This window comes from Epinephelus moara, chromosome 2 (genome assembly GCF_006386435.1).
Source record: "Epinephelus moara isolate mb chromosome 2, YSFRI_EMoa_1.0, whole genome shotgun sequence".
In the NCBI taxonomy this organism is placed as follows: Eukaryota; Metazoa; Chordata; class Actinopteri; order Perciformes; family Serranidae; genus Epinephelus; species Epinephelus moara.
In genome coordinates, this window is record NC_065507.1 from 25562727 (window position 1) to 25584597 (window position 21871).

The 21871-nt window shown below is 40.9% G+C and overlaps 1 protein-coding gene across 2 annotated transcripts in view; it reads right to left on the bottom strand.

Moving 5' to 3' along the window:
* LOC126405061 (CD166 antigen homolog) overlaps positions 1 to 21871 on the bottom strand; it is a 61501-nt gene that overhangs the window by 38631 nt on the left and 999 nt on the right. The window lies entirely within an intron of this gene.

Genomic DNA, 21871 nt, shown 5'->3' on the forward strand with positions numbered 1-21871 from the left:
AGGATAACATTATTTAATCAGAAATAAATAAGCAGTGTGGAAATATTTTGGATTTCGGAGGAAATTTGGGTCAACAGACAGAGCACATACTGTACGTAAGCAATGACGTTAATGAGATAAAACATGACTTATCTGCCTGGCCGGGCTTCTCACTCTGCTTACTTCTAACATAGTGATTTAGCTACTCTGTTTGACAATGTTTGTCTAGTGACTTAAGGCAACGGTGAGTACAAAGAAGTAGAAATATAAATGCACTTTGTAAACCATGAGTAGAGGAAAAGTCCGCTAGCCACCAGGCTAATTCATGCAATGTAAACATGCTTAAGGTAATAATAGATGTCAAGCGAAAAACAAATGTTTTGTTTATGAACAGCGTTTTGCTCCAAGCAAAGCTGTGCCTCCGTGTAGCCACATTGTAGTAACTAGCCTTGTCTTCCATGGATTTACAAATACACATGGATTCAGCTGGCTGTCTTTTAAGTTGCTGCTGACTAAAGCTGCAACAAATAATTATAATTATTATTCATAAATCTGCAGATTTTTTTCTCAATTCATCATTTTGTCTGTGAAATGCCAGAAAACAGTGGAAAAACTGACCAGGGTGACATCTTCACTGTCCTTGTTTTTTATACCATAAACAGCCAAAAACACAAACTCATTCAGTTAACTATCATATATGAAATCATATGACATTTGAGAAGCTGTAACCAGAGAAGGTTTATTTAAAAATGACTGCAATTATTTACCAATTATCAAAATAGTTAGTTAATAATTGTTGAAAACTGTTTCAGCTCTAGTGTTGATGTTTACAAGCTGCCTGTATGCATCTATTTTGTAGACGTAAGCTGCATGCATGAGTTTGTGAAAGTACTTCTGGGTTGACAAAAGCCACATTGTATGAAATGAACTGCACAGACTCTGTGACGTGTAGATTTAGAGTCATTTTCCAAGCCTCATTTTCTGCCGCACCATCTGTCAGAGGGCACAGAAAGCTACCCAGCACCCTAAACATGTCTCCCTGTACCTCTTTGACCTTCAGAAGGTCAAAGATGCTGCTTTTACAGAACCAATCTGAAAAGAAGGTCCCTTTATGAGCAGCTGGGACAAAGGTTTCATTTTCTACAATGTTACCCACAGGCTCTATCTGCAGTCCGGCTGAACCAGGCCTGTCTAGTCTTTTTTTTTTTTTTTTTAATAAGTGATCCACTCTGCAGACTCTTATCTACAAGTTCCATAACAGACGTCCAAAGTCAAACACATTTATTACTTTTATGGCAGAAAGAGTCTGTGATATTTTCTGACATTAATATAAAGCTGAACTGACGCACAGCCATGCAATGAAAAATAGTGGAATGGGAAATTAGTCTCAATAACAGCCGACCAATTTATTTTCACACTAATGAAATATTATATTCTCTGTGCAATGAGATCTCTCTTTCAAGCCTTGAGCCCTAAAACTTCATCCACTTCCAACAGTCAGACAACTGAGAAGTTGGTGAGCTATTGCACTTGATAGAATATTATGTTAAGATCACTTTATCATCCACTTCACAGCTGAAACAAAACTTTTTCATCATAAATTGTTTAAGTAAAAATGCCAAACATTGCTAACTTTTCTCTTTTAATGACTGTAAACTGAATATTTTTTGTCTCCTGCAAATGTTTTCTGACATTTTATAGACGTTACGACTGATCCAGACAAATAAACAATGACAATAACTGTTAATCTATTTCGTAAAACACTGAATTGTTTAATGTTTAGCTGTATTAATGACAGAACTCTACAGGGCAAGTCCACATGACTGCACATGTGCATCAAATACAGTATTGAAACATTTAACTCAATAATAATGAATAGTAAATCTCTCTGTAGATGCATCGTCCGCGCTGCATTGTTTAATTTTTGACTAGCGCTGCACTAACAATTAATTTAAGTATCGATTCATCTGAAAATTATTCCCTTCATAACTGATTAATTGCTGTTTAAGTCCAAGGAGACATCTTTTAATGTCTTGATTTGTCCGACCAACAGTCCAAAACCATAATATATTCAGTTTACAATCATACTGCACAGTGAAGAGCAGAAAATACAGAGAATGTTTGGAGCAATTATCAAAAAATGTACTTATCATTGCAACTTTCACATTCATTTGTGTCAAAAACAGGACAACCTTAAAAGAAAGAGTAAAACAAAATGAATAATTAGAGACCAGCATGCGACAGGATTAGTCCAACTGCGATACAGTGACCCACAACTTAAAACAAACGTGGGCCAGGGGCATAAAGTAGAAGCCCCTTCCTTAATTCCTATCCACCTTCTTCTGCACACCTGTAAAGTTTTGCGACTGCATGTTGCACGGTTGTGAGACTATCACGTTGATAAAATCTGTCCACAGACAGAGAGACATATAAACACCTGACAGAACACTCAAAACCACCTCTGTGATAGCTCCAGTTACTACAGGTGTCACCTGGAAAACATTTCGCCATGACGACGCATACAAACACAGACTCGCGAGGTGAAAACACAATACCAGCCGTCCCAGCGTTGTCATGGCTGGTAAAAAACCTTGCATTTTCACAGGCCACACTGAGCAGAGCCATGTTTGTCACCTCAGGGCAGAGCCAGCCTGTGTGCTGCTAAGGAGGAGGACAGACAGCAAATGGAAAATTATGTAGAGTATACAACACACAGTATTATTAGTCTGAGTCTATTAAGCATAATGGCTCCCCTCCTTCACCCCAGCAGCATGCACACATTTCAGACCACTGTGCAACCAAACCAACAATAGTGTTCATGCTTGGTAAACAAAATACCCAATCACAGAACTCATGTTAATGCTGCATGTAATTCAGGAAAATAAGGCAGAAACTAATGTGGATGTAGGAGGGTTTTTAACGAAATGTAAGAGTGCTGAAGCACAGATGAGTACTGCTCCCAAAAATAACCTTCATCAGTGCACTTCATGCATCTTTATACTTCAATGTACTTGAGCAATGGATAGCCTAACCCACGTTACACCCTCACTAGAAATAAAATGCAGTTTCCAGTGTGAACTTTTCACAGAGACTTATAGAGAGCTCCATCCCCCTCAGGCAAAAAAAACATTGTTCATTTGCTGCATCATGTGTGGTCAACAGACACCTACAGACGACAGCAGGCGGGAACAGGGCTAATGCATTGCCTGCAGTCCCACCTGTCGAGTTCCCATTGTTACCTCGTGACTGAAAATGCTGGCTCCATTTTCTCGGGTTTCAGGCTCGTCTTGAGAAGGGCCCTCGGTTCCTGTGCAGACCTGCCGCTGAGGAATCAGGTTGCCGCTTCCGCCGCGCGTCAGGGATTGAGACGACAGGACAAAGAAAGCGAGGAGGGCTCAAGAAGGAGGAAAAGATTTATATTGCCTACAGGTGTTTGAAGCCACTCGTGCAATTGAAGGCTGCCTCCCTAAAGAAACGTCCTGTTGTTGTAGATAAATCTTTCATGTCAAAAACCTGTGATGTTAGACGCACGTTTTACAGGCCCTCAAAACATATTTTTTAATCAGCTTTTTACTACGACTGATGGGGACGCACATAAAAACAGTATTTTCTGCCCAAATTAATTCAGTTTTGGTTATTTCACACGAGAGATTTTTATGTTCATTTTTCTGTCTGTGTGTTTTGTTTACTAATCTGAAGGGGGTGGGGCTTAGCTGGAACATATGATGTCACAGTTTGGCAATTTTTGATTCAAAATGTGATAACAGAAACATATAAATTTAATTTTTGACTGTGAAACTGTTAGTATGTTTTATTTTCTAAACTTTAATTTTGATTAGAGCTCATTTAGTCATGAAAAATGTATGTTATCAAGAGAGACAAGGTTTGAAACCAACTTTTCAGATACTTCCTATATCTAGATCTTTTTCTTTTTGCAGGCTTTTTGCACTGCAGGAGTTAATTCAAGAGCGAGACTTTCTGTGTGCACAGCACATCATATCTTGTTTGCTTCTACTTCTGTGATTTCCTACAATTCCCAGAATACCTGCTGGCACTCCCCAGAGAAGAGGTGCAAACACTCTGCATCAGCTGTGGGTTATCTGCGTGTAGGCGAAGAGAATAATAGCACTGGAATAATAAGCCCAGAGGAAGCAGTGAGCTCTGCTCTGCAGCTCAAAACGCCCGATGTCTTGTGACCGCACTGCATTCTGGTCCATTAAGGACACTGTCAGAGTAACGTTCACTGTGTGTTAAAGTAATGGGAATAGTGTGTGATTCTGAGGGACTGGTGTCAGAAACGGAAATTTCTTGTCCATGCTTCAGATGGTAAAGTTTTCCATTAAATTTCATTGAGGTTTCAGTGGAAATAACTCAACATGATGTCAAGTTGTCTGCGTTTGACTCCTTATCCAAGGTAATGAAAAAAAGGACTCTGCCAAACAACAAAACAGACCTCAAACTGCCAGGCAGATTGCCAAAAACACGTTCCATTAATTCCTCCACCACAGTCATCCTCTCATAGGTTCAACAGCACTCAGATATATATGTGCAATCTGAATTTCTGCATCATTATTAATTGAGTAACATTCAAAGCTTTGAAGCTGGATAAGAGACACAACATAAAGATTTACAGACTACAGAAAGGAACTGCAAAATATTCAAGAACCTCTTGCATTTTTCCCTTTGATTACCAAGTGAGTCTAATATGAGATTTTAAAAGGGACCCATTGTCAAGTGTTTTTAATAAATGATGTTCAAGTTCCTTTAAATCAACATCTCACTCTAAAGATGTTGACAGCACAATCAAAGCAGACAATCCTGCTTTGATTTAGCTTAAATTGTTCTGCAAACCTTCAGCAGAGCACTGCAGAAAGCTAATATCTGGGGGGAAAGTTTTTGTTGGTACTGGGATTAATGGCAGCATAAATAAATGTTAACATAAGGATTAAGAACATATGTATATACTGTAAGGCAGTGAAAAACACACCTTTTAATATAGAGTGTGCAAAGTGTGCTTGCCTCTGCATATTATTGGCAGTATCACAGTCATTTTGTACATATTTCTCAGCGAGACAGATGGAAAAGATAAAAGCATATTACAAGAAGGGTGATTATCACTCTAAATGACTTGCCATAAGGTTTCCTAGAAATTGATCTTGTGGCACGATCATTAGTCTTTCAAATGTTCTCCTCCATACACTCGACCATACGAGCCTCCGTAAAACCCTCTTTAAAAAATGTCATAAATTGCGTCAGCAGATGAGCTTGCACGAGTGCGGGGACTGCTCTTAAGACAGCAGCCTGCTGCTGGAGTGATCGGGTGGTAAGTGCACTCAGAAATCACGTCCATTATATCGTGAATTATGTATTTGAAGGGCGCAGGCCAGAGGACCCAAGGGGAGAAGTGCTTGTGAGATGCCTGGGGGCAGACTTGGGGCAGATCATAGGAGAGCTCACAGTCCTGACTCTAAACATCCACCACCAACTCCCATTAGCAACGTGCCATTAAAGGCAACATTAGGCCATTAACAAAGCACAGCCACACCACTACCTACTTATCCATTAACCCTTCCTAATGCAACTCACTGCCTAACATTTTGGCAATGACTTCATTTTCCTGTTTCCGGAAGAGCTGACATTAACCCACCCAAGTCTCTGGGTTATGAATGAAGATAGATTTTTTTAAATTCCCTGTTAGTGGCTGACACTATTGGAAGCTAATGGATCTCCATGTTCCAAGTGTGCCACGGTCACCGCGTTTCTCAGGTTAGAATTTAAAAAGAACACCATCTCAATTTATATTAATGGAGCAGTGCTGAGGATTGCAGATTGCAACTAGCTGCAACATCTCCTTGGAAGGATTCTTTCAGTGTTCATTGCTCAGGAGGTTTTTAATAGGAGCCGAATTATCTGCAGAGGTCTCTTCCTCCCCAAAACAAACAGACCCGGTGACTTAAACACTGAATAGAGCAGTTGCATGTTCCAAATCAGTGTTTCTTCAATGCTTTTTGGCACACCACAGATCAGCCACTAGCCCAGTGCCTGCTAATGTGTGCTAACCGTTTTTCTCTTATAACTTAGGATCCTGACGTGCAGGAGGTTTTTAATGGGAGACGAATTTTCCGCAGAGGACAAGGTGATTTAATGATGGTGTCTGCCGCAAAAACGTGAATGATTCTTATTTAAAGCATGTGTCTGGTTTGTCCAATCTGGGCTACTGTAGAAACATGGTGGTGCAACATGGTGAACTCCACAGATGAGGACCCACTCCCTGTGTAGATATAAACAGCTCATTCCAAGGTGATGAAAACACAATGAATATATTCTTCAGGTAATTAAACACTAAAGAAAACATACTTATTATGTTACATTCCATTTCTGTGAATATTAGGATGATCCATTGATCTGGTTCGACATATTGATTCAAGGATCGACGATCCAATATCATCGATGCAAAGTGAAAACATCGATCGATATCATTATCTTTAGGTTTTGACTTTATTTTGGAATTCTGTGACGCCGTCTAACAGCAGCAGGCAGTTGACAAGCAGCCGAGAGAAAGACGATGAGGATAGGGTTAATACATTAGGAATAAATCAGCAGTGTAGATATACTTTTGGTTTTGTAAAGAATACGGGTTGACAGACAAAACACATGCCATATGTAAACAATGCTGTTATGAGATAAAATCCTCAGGAAACATGAAGTACCTGCCTGGACAGACATCTCACTCGTTTAGCTGCTCTGTTTCAATAATATTAGGTGCATGCAGGCTGAAATTCAACCAAGCTGTTGTGTCAGGAGATGCAGCAACTCTAAACCATTGGTGAGCAAGAAAAATAACGTTACCTGTAATTTGTTAAGCAATGAGTAAAGGGAAAAAAGTCCACTAGCCGCTAGGCTAATTTATGCAATGTAAACATGCTCAAGCTAATAATGGGTGACTAGCAAAAAGCAAATGTTTTGTCTATGAGGCTTGACAGTTACTGAGCTGAATTTTGTACTTTTGTGAAACGATGTCGTTAATCGATGTTTCATTGCTGTTTGGAGAAGTTTCCTTTCAGGGCTTTGAGCCACACAACCCTGAAGTTTTATGAAAAAGATGATGGTTTGAGCTAAAATGAAAAGATTTCTTTTAGAAAGGTCTCTCTGGCACAAAACCCTGAAGGTTAACTTATCTCTTGTGCTGTTCTATGTGTGTTAGTGGAGTAAATTCTATGTAGACTTAACTGCACTTATCATTTATGTCTTGTTTTTATCTTTTATGGCCAAAAGTAATAAAGGAAGTTGTGACGGCTTCTTTTGTAACTGTTTGTGTTGAATGGGCAGATTATATCTCATCAAAATGGTATCCTGGCAGACTTTGTATTATCTGCAAATATCATATCGTTGTCCTAATAATCTATATAATATTGTATCGTGATGAAACTGGTGATTTGTTACCCTAGCCAATTTACCCCTCAATCCTACACACTAGACCTTTAAAGCAGAGTCAGCTTTATTTAATGTTAATACATAAACATTTAACTTCATCTGTAGAGGTGAACCGCCCTTCAATGCTCAGTCTTTTCACTTCAGTACCTAAATGCACCAAATGAAGGGTGCACATCAAATTTGCTTACATCCGAGTTAATGTCAAACGCTGCTTTTGTGTCGAGGATAGCAAGGCTGGGGCCTATTAACTCTCAATACAGTCAATTCAGACGCGTGATTAGAACCCACTCATTCATTCTTAATTATTTCTGAGTCATTTCAATGTGATAACTTTCTCATATGCCAAGGAGCCTTCAAACTTTATTATGCTGCAGGATCCTACAAGCGTTATTGAATTTGTCCTGCTCGCCCATGCCTAATGATGAGCGCGAATCCACATGCAACATCTCTGCCTGTAATCACAGAGGCTTTGAATCTAAATTAGTTAATCTCTCAGTCACTGGAACACTTCTAAGGGTCTCTTTTGGGGCTAAAGTTGAGCTGTTAAATTTTAGTTTTGACCTGGTGTTTAACGATGTTTCAGCAGCACTGATACAGCTCACTTCGGTAGCTTTATAAAGAATAACACACAAGCTATCATTTGCAGCTTGAACTGATGTCCGTAGTGTGTTTTTCTTTGCGTGTATCCAACTCACAACATTTCAGTTGCATGCATCTGAGTTTAGCCACTGTATCAATTGTGTGATCACATGGTTAATAGGGTTTCCTTCATCTCTCCTGAGTTTGAGGTTGTGAGGCCAGATGAACACGCACACACAGAGGGTACGACTTGCTGTTTGGAAACTATTTTCAGTCTATGTAATTAAAATCGCAGACCCCTTTCCTCCAGCAATCACTGGGAAATATAACCAACTCAATTAAGGCTTAAAAACGCAGTCACACTGATAATGAAATAAATGTTTACAGCCTAATAAAATAAACGTAAGGGTTAAAGAGGTGCAGCAGATGGTGTGATGCTCCAGATGGAGCCTCAAACGGTGAGTAATGCGTCTCACTAATGAATATAGTGCCCTTTGAATTACCGAACAGTTTGAATTGATATCCATAAATCTGAGTTCGAGAAGTGAATCCTCAAGTTGTTATAACCCTTCGTTTTTTTTCCCTCACTCCCCTGCGCAGCTAGATGTGTTAATAGGCAGCTTTAAAATATTCCTGACACATTCAAAACAACCTTCTTGACATCAAAGTGCTCGTCGTTTCACCAGGTCTCTTCAAGAGGTATCACATCAGACGGGAGGTATCAGTTTTTTGCATACAGGCCATAAACCTGCCAGCCTCGCTTGCCTGAAGCAACAGAGGCAACTGGAGCGGGACTCACTTCCAGGGTAAGTGTCTGCTCTCTGGATTATAGATTGTACATCATTTGTAATCAATTTTAAAATTAGCCTAAAGGGTTCACGGTACTAACGTCATATAGGGAAGAGAGACAGACTGGTGCTGGAACGATTAGCTGATTAATGCATTGACAGAAAGTAGTAGCCACATTTCTTAATAATTAATTAACTATTTGTTATTTACCCTGTAAAAATGTCAAACATAATGCTGCTTGCTTCCGAAGTGTAAGGATTTGCTGATTTTCTCGCTTTTATGTCGCTGTGAATTGAATATCTTTGGGCTGCTTGTCAGACAAACAAGCCAATTACAGATGTCACCTTGAGACATTTATTGACTAAGAGATTAGTTATTGAAAAAAAGGGATGATCAACAGTTTATTTTGTGAGGAAATTCATCACTTGTTGCAGTCCTTGCTGAGGCCCATTACAAACCCTCATGCACAACACTGGGGCTGCGACTGATGAAGATTTTCATAACTGATTAATCAAATCAATGCCGGACCTAGCACAGTCAGCGCCTTAGGCAAGTTTCGCCCTGGTGGAAGTCAGCCATTTTGAATTAACATTGCAATTTTTGTGCATTTTATTTGTCATTTACTGGCATCATACCAAAGAGATCCTCCGACAGATTTCACTCAATCAAATTCAGATTTGGTCTGTGCCATCTGAAGACCTTCGACATGAAAAGGGGTTACAGATTCGAGTTTGTGCCACATGGCGTGGCCTTGTCGATGCGTCACATTTCCATATTTGCAGCTGACTATGTTGCCTATAGCAAGACCCGCCACTGAATCACCTACTTTTTATTCTATTGTTTGAGCATCGTTTGGTCTCTGAAATGTCAGAGAGTGGTGAGAAAATGCCCATCACAACTGCTTCTCACAGCCCAACAGTCTGACCAACAGTCCTGAGGATATTCATTTAAATGAGATATAAAAAGAGAGAAAAGCAGCAAATCCTCATTTGAGAAGCTTGAACTACAGACTGGTTGGCATTTCTGCTTGAAAAATGACTAATTGCTTGTCGTTTCAGCTCTTAATCGATTAATTAAGCCATTTATCACGTTGAAATGTCAAAATCTAGCCATGTGCTACTTATTTCTGTTTTGTATCATTGCAGACACAATACCTTTAGGGTTTTGGACTGCTGGGCAGATTTGCACATATCACTTTAGGCTACGGGAATGTGTGATGGGCATTTCCTCTTTAGTTTCTGACAGAAATGACAGCTGCATGTGTGATGGAAATCATTGTTAGTTGCAGCCCTAGCCCAGACCCATGCCAGACCCTCATGCTCAACATATTATATATAAACCAACAAACGGAGCCCTACAGGAGGGTCAAGATTGAAACATCCACTGCACCATCAAACTAAAAGCATCCTCCTGCTGGTAGCAAATTCAGTGAATTAGATTATTTTTTTCATTTCGAAATATTAGTCCAGCTAGCAGCTCCACATTCCACTATTTACCCAACTGAAATAAGCTTTTTGTTCAAGTACCTGCATGTCTCTCTGTAGCGCAAGTGCTCCCTTTCCTGTAACAGTGGCCCCGCCCTGTTCCTGCCCCCACGCCTCCCTCAATAGGAAATCCTTTGAACATCTGCGGCACACTGGGCCTGGGGGAGCACTTGTGTTTACTATTATACTATCTGTATGACCATATTACAGTTGCAGGTGGTGCCTGAGGATACCAATCAAACCTGCTGCCAACACACACCCCCTGTTGAAGGTAAAAGCAGCCTCCTCTACACAGCAGAGCTGGCAGCAGACCCACCCACACACACACACACACAACCCTGACCAGTGCAGTGGAGAAAGAGGGGGGGATGAATCACCCGGAGCCCATCACTTCTCTACGTGGCTAAACAAGAATGCATCCACTTATCGATCTTAAAGTGCTTCATTAGACGCTGCATGAGCCATGGACTAATATTTTCCCCAACACAAAATGGATGATTAATGGAAATATGTGCAACAGTTGTACTATTGTCTGAATGTAATGCACAGCGCCTACTTTGCCATATCAATAATGCATGCCTTGTTACGCTGTAAACAACAGAAAATATTAACAGGTAGATATTTTCATTTGTTCAGCAGATGGCTTGTGTAGCTTTCATCTCTGGTAATTGCCATGGTGAGGCTGATACTTTCACATTAGTTGTGCAAAGAGTCATGTATGCTGTTGTGCACTCATAATGACAGGCCTGACCTTCTAACCCTTCACAGTGAAACAGAGCGGGCAATGCTGCCCATTCCAATAAGCCAAACAGCCTGGTTGGTATTAAGAGGGCATGACGGTTTCAAATTGTGTCCTGCTTTAGCTGCTGGCTCTGGGGGGGTCCTAAAGCCTCTGCTGGCTAAACAGAGCAGAGAACGGTGGGAGGAATACATGGAATGCAGATAATACATACAAAGGATTATGTACCTGCTTGCACATCAGATCTGTGTGGTTTCACATTTAATACCCATGGACCAACGTCTGCTTTGATGGAGTACTGTGAAAGGTTGGAGATTAACATGCGCTGTCACACCACTGAGTCTTCCTACGACTTCAGGACTTTCAGATTTACGTAGCGGGATAACCCCTAACATGATTTGGCTGAAAGGTTTTACGGGTGTTAACTCCAATGGCGCCAAGCTATTTTTTTGTGCATGATGAATCTGCGTATTCTATAAAGTCTTTGTTTATGTGCAATACATTCACTTACATCCAAAAGACAATTTATCTTTTGTCGAAGCAAGGTCACTAAAAGACACATAACCGATAGAAATGTCACAACAAACCCAGTCTTGCTCTTTTGTTTGTGTCTTCTGTTTCTGTAAGATGAGATAACCACTCTCAGTTTATGTAATTCTGTATATGTCACTGTCGTCTTGGGTACATGGGACCTTTAAGGTATAATAATTTCATTAGTAGTGGCTACTGCATTTTCCTCTCCCATTATGACATGAGGAGAAGCCATACATCAAGGTAAGTGCTTTTAACCATCCACCCTGGCGCTGCACATCTTTAACCGCTCCTCCTCTGTCTTGTGTGGTACATCCTGAACAAGAGCAGGAGAAGCCCTGCAGATCTGACTGATACTGAGCAGCAGACAAAACACCCCACTTCACACAAAACCTGTCAATAAGCTCCGCTGAAAGGTATCTACAACATGTCTGCAATGTGGCCTAAAGAGCTCAGGGGTAAAATTCTTCATAGGGCTGCTCTGCACAGACTACCCCCCTTCAAGCAAACTGAGTCAACACGCTGTTCAGAAAGTCGGGCAATAAGCTGCTTCTTCTGCAGGGTCAGACAAAAATACAGGAGCTTGGAGCTACAGCTCCTCTCACATTCCGAAAGGGCTATAAATTACTAACAAAACAAGAACACCACTGATTATTAGAAGGATATTGCTGTAATTATGAAATACAACTAAATCTTAGTGGAAGAAACTGAGCACATTCTTGGAAATATGAGAATGTGAATATATTTTTTAGCTACTCTAGCAGCTATGGTCCAAACTAAGATATCTCAACAACTACTTGATGGCAGAGCTGCAACAATTAGTTGACTAATTGTTAATTTAAATTACTTGTTCAAAACAAGTCATTTTTCATGCAAAAATGGTAGAAAATGCTGTTTTCAGGCTCACAAATACAGAGATTTCCTGCTTTTTTCTGTTTTATATCCTATTTAACTGAATATATTTGGGTTTTTGATGGACAAAATAAGATATTTAAAGATATCAATAATGAAAATAACTGTTAGTTGCAGCCCTATTAGATAGATTGCCATGAAATGTTGTACAGACATTCATTTTACGCAGATGATGCAGCCTATAACTTTAGTGATCTCCAGACATTTCCTCTGGCACCAGCATGAGGTCAAAATTGGAATTTGTGATTAAATTTGGAACAGACTAGAGCTGTAGAGTCAATTATTTGATTAGTTGATTGACAGAAAATGAATCAGTAACTATTCTGATAATCAAGGACTCATAATTTTTCAAGAATAAATGCCTAACATTTGATAGTTCCAGCTTTTCCTGTGTGGAGATCTGCTGATTTTCACCATCTTACCTGGTGGTAAATTGAATATTTTTGGGCTCTGGACAGTTGGTCTATTTTTGAAGACATGAATATCAGCTCTGGAAAAGTTTGATGTTCTTTTTGACTTTTTTATGATGTCTAACAAACAAATCAACTAAAAGATTAATCTAGGAAGTAATTGCCATATTAAAAGACAATGAAAACAACAGTTGCAGCGAAAGTACATGTTTTTAGGTTCCCCTCTGGATTACTTAAAATAGCTTTCAGCCTGGTCTCACTCCAAATGTGTCTACATACACTGCTTGGGCAGTGGCCCCCGCTGTCACTATAATGAAGCCGCAAGCACCGCTTAGTGTCTGTGAGATGCACCAGGCTTATTGCTAACTCCAATGTACACCCATCAGCATCATTCCAAGAAACTCATCAACACATGTAGTTTAAAGAGCATGAAAGTCCAACAAGGTGGGCGCTAGGGTAGGAGTTTGGGTCCAAGAAACACTGGACTTTGACCCAGGAGATTGGTGCTGGACTAACAAACGACAATATCAGTTACAGTGTTTTTTAGCGACACACCATTGCCTTTTGTGCCGTGTTTGTGCTACTCAAAGCTGGGTATTTTTTAGCGACATGCACAATCCTTTCCCAACTTCCTGCTGTCCAAGTGGCAAAATATGACAAGTAGGGGTGAGATCACACTGTAACTTAAGTGACCCCTTCGCTTTCCATATGTACTTTGATTAACGATCATCCTCAGCTGCACTTTAGTTTTTATTTACGAATTAGAAATGCTTGCATTAACATGGTAATCAACATACCTGCTAAACATCTGCATGTTAACATTGTCATCATGAGCATGTTAGCATGCTGATGTAAACAGTTAGCTCAAAGCAGCACTGTGTCTTGTTATATAGTTCATTAAACTTCTCATTAAAATAAAAAAATAAAAGATGTCACTACAAACAAAACAAGAGGAGAGGAAATTACGTCTAAAAGCTAACTGCTTACCCGGCTCCTCTTGTTGTTCATATTAAGAACGTGCTTATTTGCAGATGTAATGACCTGAGATATGACAATACAGTGAACACAAGACATTACTGAGGACAATAAGAAATGTATCCATTCGAGCATGATATCTGAGGAAATGCCACCCTGAGCAGAAAGGTAACAATTATTAGAGACCCACTGGGAGATATTATTGTGTGAGCAAAATGACAAACTGTGGCTGTGATGTTGTCTTGCTTTGGCGGATCCGTTTGTGTTGGCTCTGTTTATACATGAGCGTGCTGTGGCAAGCCCTCCACAATAAGACAGGTAATCCTGAGATTTCCCCCAAAAAAGAGCTGAAAATCCTGGCCGCTTTACCCTAAACGTCTTACACTCTGTTCATTCCTCATTGTCAATTTTTTTTGGCTGTGCGAACCTGCATGCGCGCTGAAATGAAATCACTATCATTATATGAGGAAATGATGTGTCATCTCTGTATCTACTACTTGTATGAGGGGGGAAATGAATGGTAGCATAATAGGTTATGGCATCTTCATTACTCAAAATTAAACCCTGCAAAGTTCATTTAACAATGTCCTCACTTTATAGACAAGTCAGGCATGGTGATAAAGCAACTTTTATTTGACAAGCACCTCGGGCAGACAGCCTGCTTGTGAGTTTACTATTCAATATTCCTGCTTTTTTCTATTGCGACCACCCTGCAGTTGAGCCGGGGTGAAATCAGATTCATGCATGTCAATTTTTTTCTCCATGCTAAGAGAATAAGTCTGCACAAAAGTCTGTATCTAAATTGCACCAGTGGGATGTGTAATGCTTAGAGATTCTCCCCAGGAACACGAGGCTACTTGACCTCTTAAGATGTCCCATTAGAAAATTAAGTAATGCATCCAATTACCAGACCTGCATCTCTTCACCTTCCTCGTCAGGTCTGGCAGTGGAACAGCTGAATACTTAACAGCAAAGCAGAGTGTCTTATCATAAAAACATCTAACACATCCACGCGTCAAAGCTAGAGGGGTAATCGCCATGCAAAAAGCCACCACTTGACTTCTGAGGAAACAGTGCTGCTATTGCTAATGCATTTTGCCTATGACAAGATTGTTTTGATGTGAGGATCAAATTCCTTCTAACTTAATCATGGTTTTTCCAAGAAGATGCACATCAGGAAGTACACGCCCTGAGGCTAGGGAGGAGAACTAAGTTTTTTTAGGGATGCACTGATTAGGAAATTATAGGCAGATAATGATGTTTAAAATGACAATTTGGCCAATAGCCAATAGGGATGGTTTTTGTTGCTGTTGTTTATTTTGTTTTTGATGTCAAATTCAATCATACACATTTATGAAAAAACCTTTAAAATAACCTTCTTTCACACGAGAAACATCTTTTAAAAAACTGCTTCTACTATATACCATACCATATATAATATCATAATTACCTCTCTAATACCTACTAGGTTATATTATTTATATTTGCTGTAAAAACATCAACAAATTTCTCCTTCAAACAACAGTATTTATTCAAGTTTCTCATCAAAAAACTACATTTTTCAAAGTTATATTTGATCACATCTAGGGATACATGATATTGCATTTTTTACCCATATCAGATATGCCGACTTATTTGGCCAATAACCGATACCAATAGTGATACATCTACTTTTTTCCCCACCTAATTTTAGTGATCAACAAGTCTCTTCTGTAGTGGAATTAACATCATATAATGCATGCATACTCTTATTGTGACGGCCCACCAGCAGATGAAGACATGAAATAGAATGCTTTTCAAAGTATGTAATATACATTCACAGTGAAACATAAGAAATTCTTATCCAGGTTCATTTCAAAGCCGATTTGGCCTTCACGCCCCACACCCATGATGTGCCAATATTACCAGCATATTGGCCAATTCCGCTAGCTCATTTTAAAGCCGATATCGGCTGATACTGAGGATGTGCCGATATTATCATGCATCCCTAAACACACAATGACCCTTGCTCAACACTTACTTTTACTGAATGGAGCTTCAACACATCATAATGTAACTCAATGCAACCTCTGTTAGCTGCTAACAACTAACACTAACTGGCTAGTTTCCCTCCTGCTGATTTCAGCATGGATTGAAGGAAAAAACAGTGTGTCCCCGATGTGTCGATAGAGAGTTTACTGCATCCTTTCATCCTGAAGGCGCCACAGGAAGATCTCTGTCCATCCCAAACACATTTTCTATTGTCCCCGGGATGACATTAGTCTTGAGCCCTGCTTTTTAGTCAGTGCAAAACTGATGTGACACAACAGGAAAAACATGGGCCACCGCACTTGGTGAATGACATTGTCATTGCCCATAGGCCAACGGCAGACTATAAAGGGAATATAGGCCAATAAATTGGTGCATCAACTAAGTTTAAGTCATGGACTGGTATGTGAAAATGTCTGTTCTTCAAACGGGAATAGGGGATTCATGATTTAACTAACGTTACTTTAGAGTAGGGAATCTTTACACAGAGGTTCCAACTTAAACTACAGTAAATATGTTCTCATTTCAATCATAAGCTTATCATTAGATAGTTTCAACTACATGCAAAGACGTGCCTCACAATCTGTCTGCCAGAGAGCAGGTCTGAGCTTCTCTCCCCCTCCCATCAGCATGTTTTAGACCTCTATAAAGGTTCAAGGGTAGTCCCAAGAGTATTGATACATTGATGACCCATAGAAGACGGGCCAAACGTTTAATCTTCTATCCTGTTTCGTACTTAGGCACTAACAGAATGACAGGCTTTTAATTCCAATCAGAGATATACTCTTGCTATCCCCTGTGAAAGAGAGTCTCCCTGAATGAGAACTCCTGTCTCCGGCAAGTTCAACCGAAGCAGCGTGTAATCAAAGATAGCTTCAGGCACCGCAGTCTGCTGCTGCAGTCTATGAGGGAAGGATGGTGGACATCAGCACAACACAAAGAAACAGCTTTTTAAATGGCAGGAATGTGAATACTGAGGTCACATGCAGACACAAGGCCGTTCTGTTGGGTCCCAAAGGCAGTGCGCAGTGGGAGCAGTGCAATGTTTCATGAATGAAAAATTGCTAAACAGCATCTGAATGAATAGAACGACTTCTCAGTATTGCAAACAGGCTTTTGGCCCAACAGAGGATGATTCAGAAATGACTGGAAGTCAAACCTCTATGTCATTTTATTGGTTGGCCCCAGGCTTGAAATGAATGTTCCACCTTCTGCACAAAAGCTGCGCCAACCAGACCGACTTCCTTGAACCTTAGACAAAGTCAAAATAAAGGGCTGATACAATAGGAACCTCCTGTCTCACCACTTGACTCCAATAAATAGGAAAAAATAATGACTTTATGGGAGTGCAGGCATAAATACAAGAGGTTCACCACAAACCCCCTCCACAGGTCAGTAGGTGCCCCTGCTGCTGACACTCTGCGTTTTTGCCATTGCTTAATCTATAAGATACATTTTAATGAGAAAAAGAAGTTCACTAAATGTAATTCACAAAAACAAAAGCCACACAAGTACCCACCCTCTGGCTTTTCATACACACGCGCCCCTTTATGGTATTCCTTAAATATTCTCAGAGGTCGAATGATTACCATCACAGTTAATGGAGGCCTCTCAAAGAATTCATTAAAATGGAGCAATGACTCTAATGGAGAATTTGAACAAAGATCCAGGCCCTGGCAAAGATGGGTGTGGCCACAGGCTTTTCATATGGAGGAGAGATCCCCCCCCCACCCCCCACCCCCCCCCCAGTCAGGTTGCACATGTGAAGTGCAGGGACAGGCAGCAGCTACTCTGTGCCCTCTCCGAGGGGTGTGTGCTGTTCCATATTAATGACAAAGAGAGGAGCGGGAGCAAGAAGTCGCTATCATACACTCATTTGTTTAAAAAGAGCCAGCCTCACAATACAGTCGGCGGGAGTCCACAGGAATCCGGTGAAAGCTGGGGGCTGCATCAATGACAAAAGACAGAAACAACCTCACTTTTTTTGTCCCTGAGACAAGGGCTGCCCAATTTCAGAGTGCTGTTGGTCTTTCACCAAAACCAAGGATACCTTCATGCATTTCAATGGGGGTATTCCTGCATAAAGAACGAAGCACCGCTGCATAGCATAGTCATCTCTCTCCTGTTGTTAAGCCTTTCTTTATAGCTGAAACAATAGAACTCTGGTCCCTCCCCTTGGATAACAAATAAACCATTATTTTGCACGGCAGAGCGAGGAACCTGTGTGCAAAATCAGGAGACTGAGAAAATGGCAGAGAAAACTAAGATGTTAGTCTGTCTGGGAAAACATTACAATGCATTCTCTCACTTTAAACTGATCTCACCTCAGTATGCTCATGTAAAGTGTTAAAGAGCATGTATAAAAAGTCAATAAAGCGCTACATTCAACCGGCCTTTCTTAACCTGGCTGGCAAATTACACCAAGAAATGGACAGCTGAAGAGGCAATTTCAGCCGAGATTATAAAAATTGAATATATCTCACACTCCGACTCTAAAAGTGGGGCGAACCAATCACCAAAGTGTAATTAAGATTCATTTGCTGCTGTTTTACTGATAATCCTGTGTGTAAAACTGTCACAGGCGAACAAAAGACCTTTTTCTCATTGAGTCATTGCCTCAGAGTGATTGCTTTTGCCACACAAGTCCTTTCATTTTCTCAAGGCAAAGCGCTCATACATCCCCCTGCTCTGAGAGTCCAGCAGAGAGAGAATTGCTCTCTCTGACATGCAGGAAAACTCAGCATGTCCATGTGGTGGCTCATATCTCCCCAGTCCTGTCGCACCAGATCTAATCTAAAGGTGATGTTTGGTTTAATGATGAGACTTCTGTAGCAAAACTAAAAATGTATACAACAGTTTTTGGGCTTTACCCGTAAAACAAAGAGCTCTGAAAGTTTGAAGCGAGTGAATAATGAGGCGAGAGCTCAGAACTTATCATTTAGCTCAACGTGAGTGATGGGAACAAAGTGTTTTCTCTAAGCAACTGCAAACACAAACAGGAATCATAAAGAGACCGTCGCCCTCTTCACGGCCCTAAAAACCAACAGTCCTCCACCTGTTCAGTGTCTTGCTGGGGGTGGGGGTGGGGGTGCACCACTCCAACCAACTGTGCGAGGGGCAGACAAAGACCAAGAGAAAACAGTAACGCACGTCTATATTCACCAGTGTTACATCTGAATTACAGTTTTGTGCATCCTGTTTGCACAATCTAGGACCACTGATTTGTCTATTTAATTCCAGCTCTATTGTATGATGTGAGGTGTAACCACACCATATGGTCCAGATGCATATGTTATAAGCATCATGTCTCTGGGGACACGCCGAAGCATCGGCCTAAATTCTTGGAAAATGTAGCATGCAAAGGTTTCTCTCCACACAACAGAGCAGGTTAATGATGACCTCTTCTATGAGATTTCCCAATTTTAGATTTACACTAAAACCTGCTCTTTGCTCTTTTTAAGTGCTGCATCAACCATTATGTAACAGCCACGTTTTAATTTCATCATAACTCCGGGATATTTTTAGTTTTACACCACCCTAAGCTTCATCTTTATTTTTAGTTATTAGTAATTTAAAGCCAAAGTTACCATGTCAGTAGTTAATTAAGCTTGAGCCCCACATCCAGGCTATAAAGCGTTGCTGCTGCCAGGGGCGCTAGCAGGAATCCTGCACCCCCTGATGGGAAGTGACACTGGGCTCCCCACCCTAATGCTGCTCTAATTTACAGTACGACCTCGCCTGTCTGAACGGCCCTCTCTTGTCTCTTGTCCCCCGATTTCTCTCCATCGACAGCACATCTGCTCTCTGCTCACATTTCCACTGATTTCTTATTCTGATCAAGGCCCGAGAAGGACATAATGCACACACAAGATTCTCCTTACTGAACATGTTTCTTTCTCATATCTCACTCGCTCTGTGATTCTTGGGTGAGTAATGGCATATGTCTCACTTCCCACTCAGTGCTAAGGTCTTTCTCATCGAAAACATAAGTATACTAACTGTGTGATGCTAGAAAAAATTCCACTTCATGCACTCGCTGCGCATACAGCACTGACAGTCCTACAGAGCTTTTTGAGAGACATTACGAAGTGCTAAATTTGGGTTAAGCATCTAGCAGCGCGATGAGTTGCACAGATATCACATTTGGGGCCATTTTAAGCATTGTTCTAACAAGTGAGGAGAACTATGGATTCATAGGTTTGTTCCCTCCATTAGTTCAGTAGTTATTCAGATGGTTAATCTTGATTTCACAAACTTGATTATGTTCTGTAGCTACCCAGCGAGCCATTTGCAAAATGTGATCAACAAACAACTAAACTGTTTTAAGGGAGGAAGTATTAAAGCGATGGCACAAAGTACAGATGCAGCATTTCTATTCAAAGCCATGATTCGGATGAGTTGCCATACTTCTCATGAATGCATCTGAATTTTGCATGAAGGGATACAATACTTTGCAAGTCACAAAGAAATCTCTTTTCAAAGAAGAAACAACCACAAGCAGTCTCCAGACATCAAGAGGAAAGCGCCTATAAACAAGACGAGACGTGCACAAGCACACAAATACACACTTGTGCACAGTCTCACATATAACACAGGTGTACAATTAGAGCCATTCTTTCCTCTTCCTGTAAATTAACGTCACAACATTCATGAAGACAGGTCCGGACATAACCTAGTTAAAGATGAAAGGAGGGAGAACGAATCTATCTCAGGTGAAATTGGGTGACCCCTGCAAGAGATTAGTCCATTAGCAAAAAGGGAGAGCCCCACTCGCTTGACAAGTAATACCAGCTGTGACACCGAGCGCTGCCTGTCTGTTCAGGAGGGGGCGAGGGTGGTGAGGGTGGTGGTGGTGGGGGAAGGGTGGAGACAAGGGAGTGAACAAAAAAACAGATGCATCTTCCTGACTATTTGTTCCAAGAGTAATTCAGAGCTCTGTTTTTCTGTTGTATCCGGTTGTGGCCATGGCTCGGCCTTTAATGCCCAGGCCCCGGGAGCTGTTTCTGTTTCATCAGTCCAAATATAATAAACACAGGCCTGTTTTTTATTACAAGTATCGATGCTGTTTTTATTGCAAATCCCAAACTCAATAAACCCTTTCAGTCAGATTTTTTGCCTGCATCGAGAAAAATGAAGAATATTTCTGTTTCGCAACAACCTTAAGAGAAACCTTCACTCTTTTGCAACAACATGAAGAAGACCGACCATCTGTTGTGAAAGCAAACACACAGGTTTTGACCATCACTCCAGGCCGCGTGCCCGCTGAACACACAGCACTGTGGATGATCACAAAGTCTAACCTCATTACCAACTCAGTGCACTCTCCTCCTGTCTCAAGCACACGGCACTGCAGCGGCACAACAGTGTAAAAACACCTTAAAAGGGCTATTCGTTTCCTCTCAAATAAACCACCTGAGCCTGACTGATAGGTGCTGCATGGTGTTAATTCACAACAACAGGCGCCACTGTAGTGTGACGAGGTAGAAAGGACTACAGTGAGATCAGCCTCTCCGCCCCTTTCCTTTGCAAAGGGGGGGTATTCTGAGCTCCTGTGCAGCTTTGCTTAATGGCCTGGCTGAGCGATGTGAGCACATGGTGCTGCTACCTGTTGGCCTGACAGAGCACACAACAAGGAGGCCTGGAGAAAGGCTTAACACTCTCTGCACATTAAACACCAAGCATAGAAAAATTAGGACTTAGAGGTGTTTTTTAAAGCATACTTTGTCCTTGTTTCATCTTTTTTTTTCTTTCATAGTGCCACCAGGGGCAAAATCATCTATTTTTCAAAGCATATTCTAAATCACCACTTAATGCCAAGTTGCCGCATTCACATCACACCCAGCGAACCTAATTTCTTCACTAAAACTTGGAAGCATTCACTTGTACAACCCATTACAACTGCCCACATCCAAAATGAGTCCTATCCTACATGTAATTACTAGTGGGAGCCTGTCAGGAGCGCTTTCCCCCCAGCCAACAGGCAGCCCATAATTACAATAAATCAGACAGGA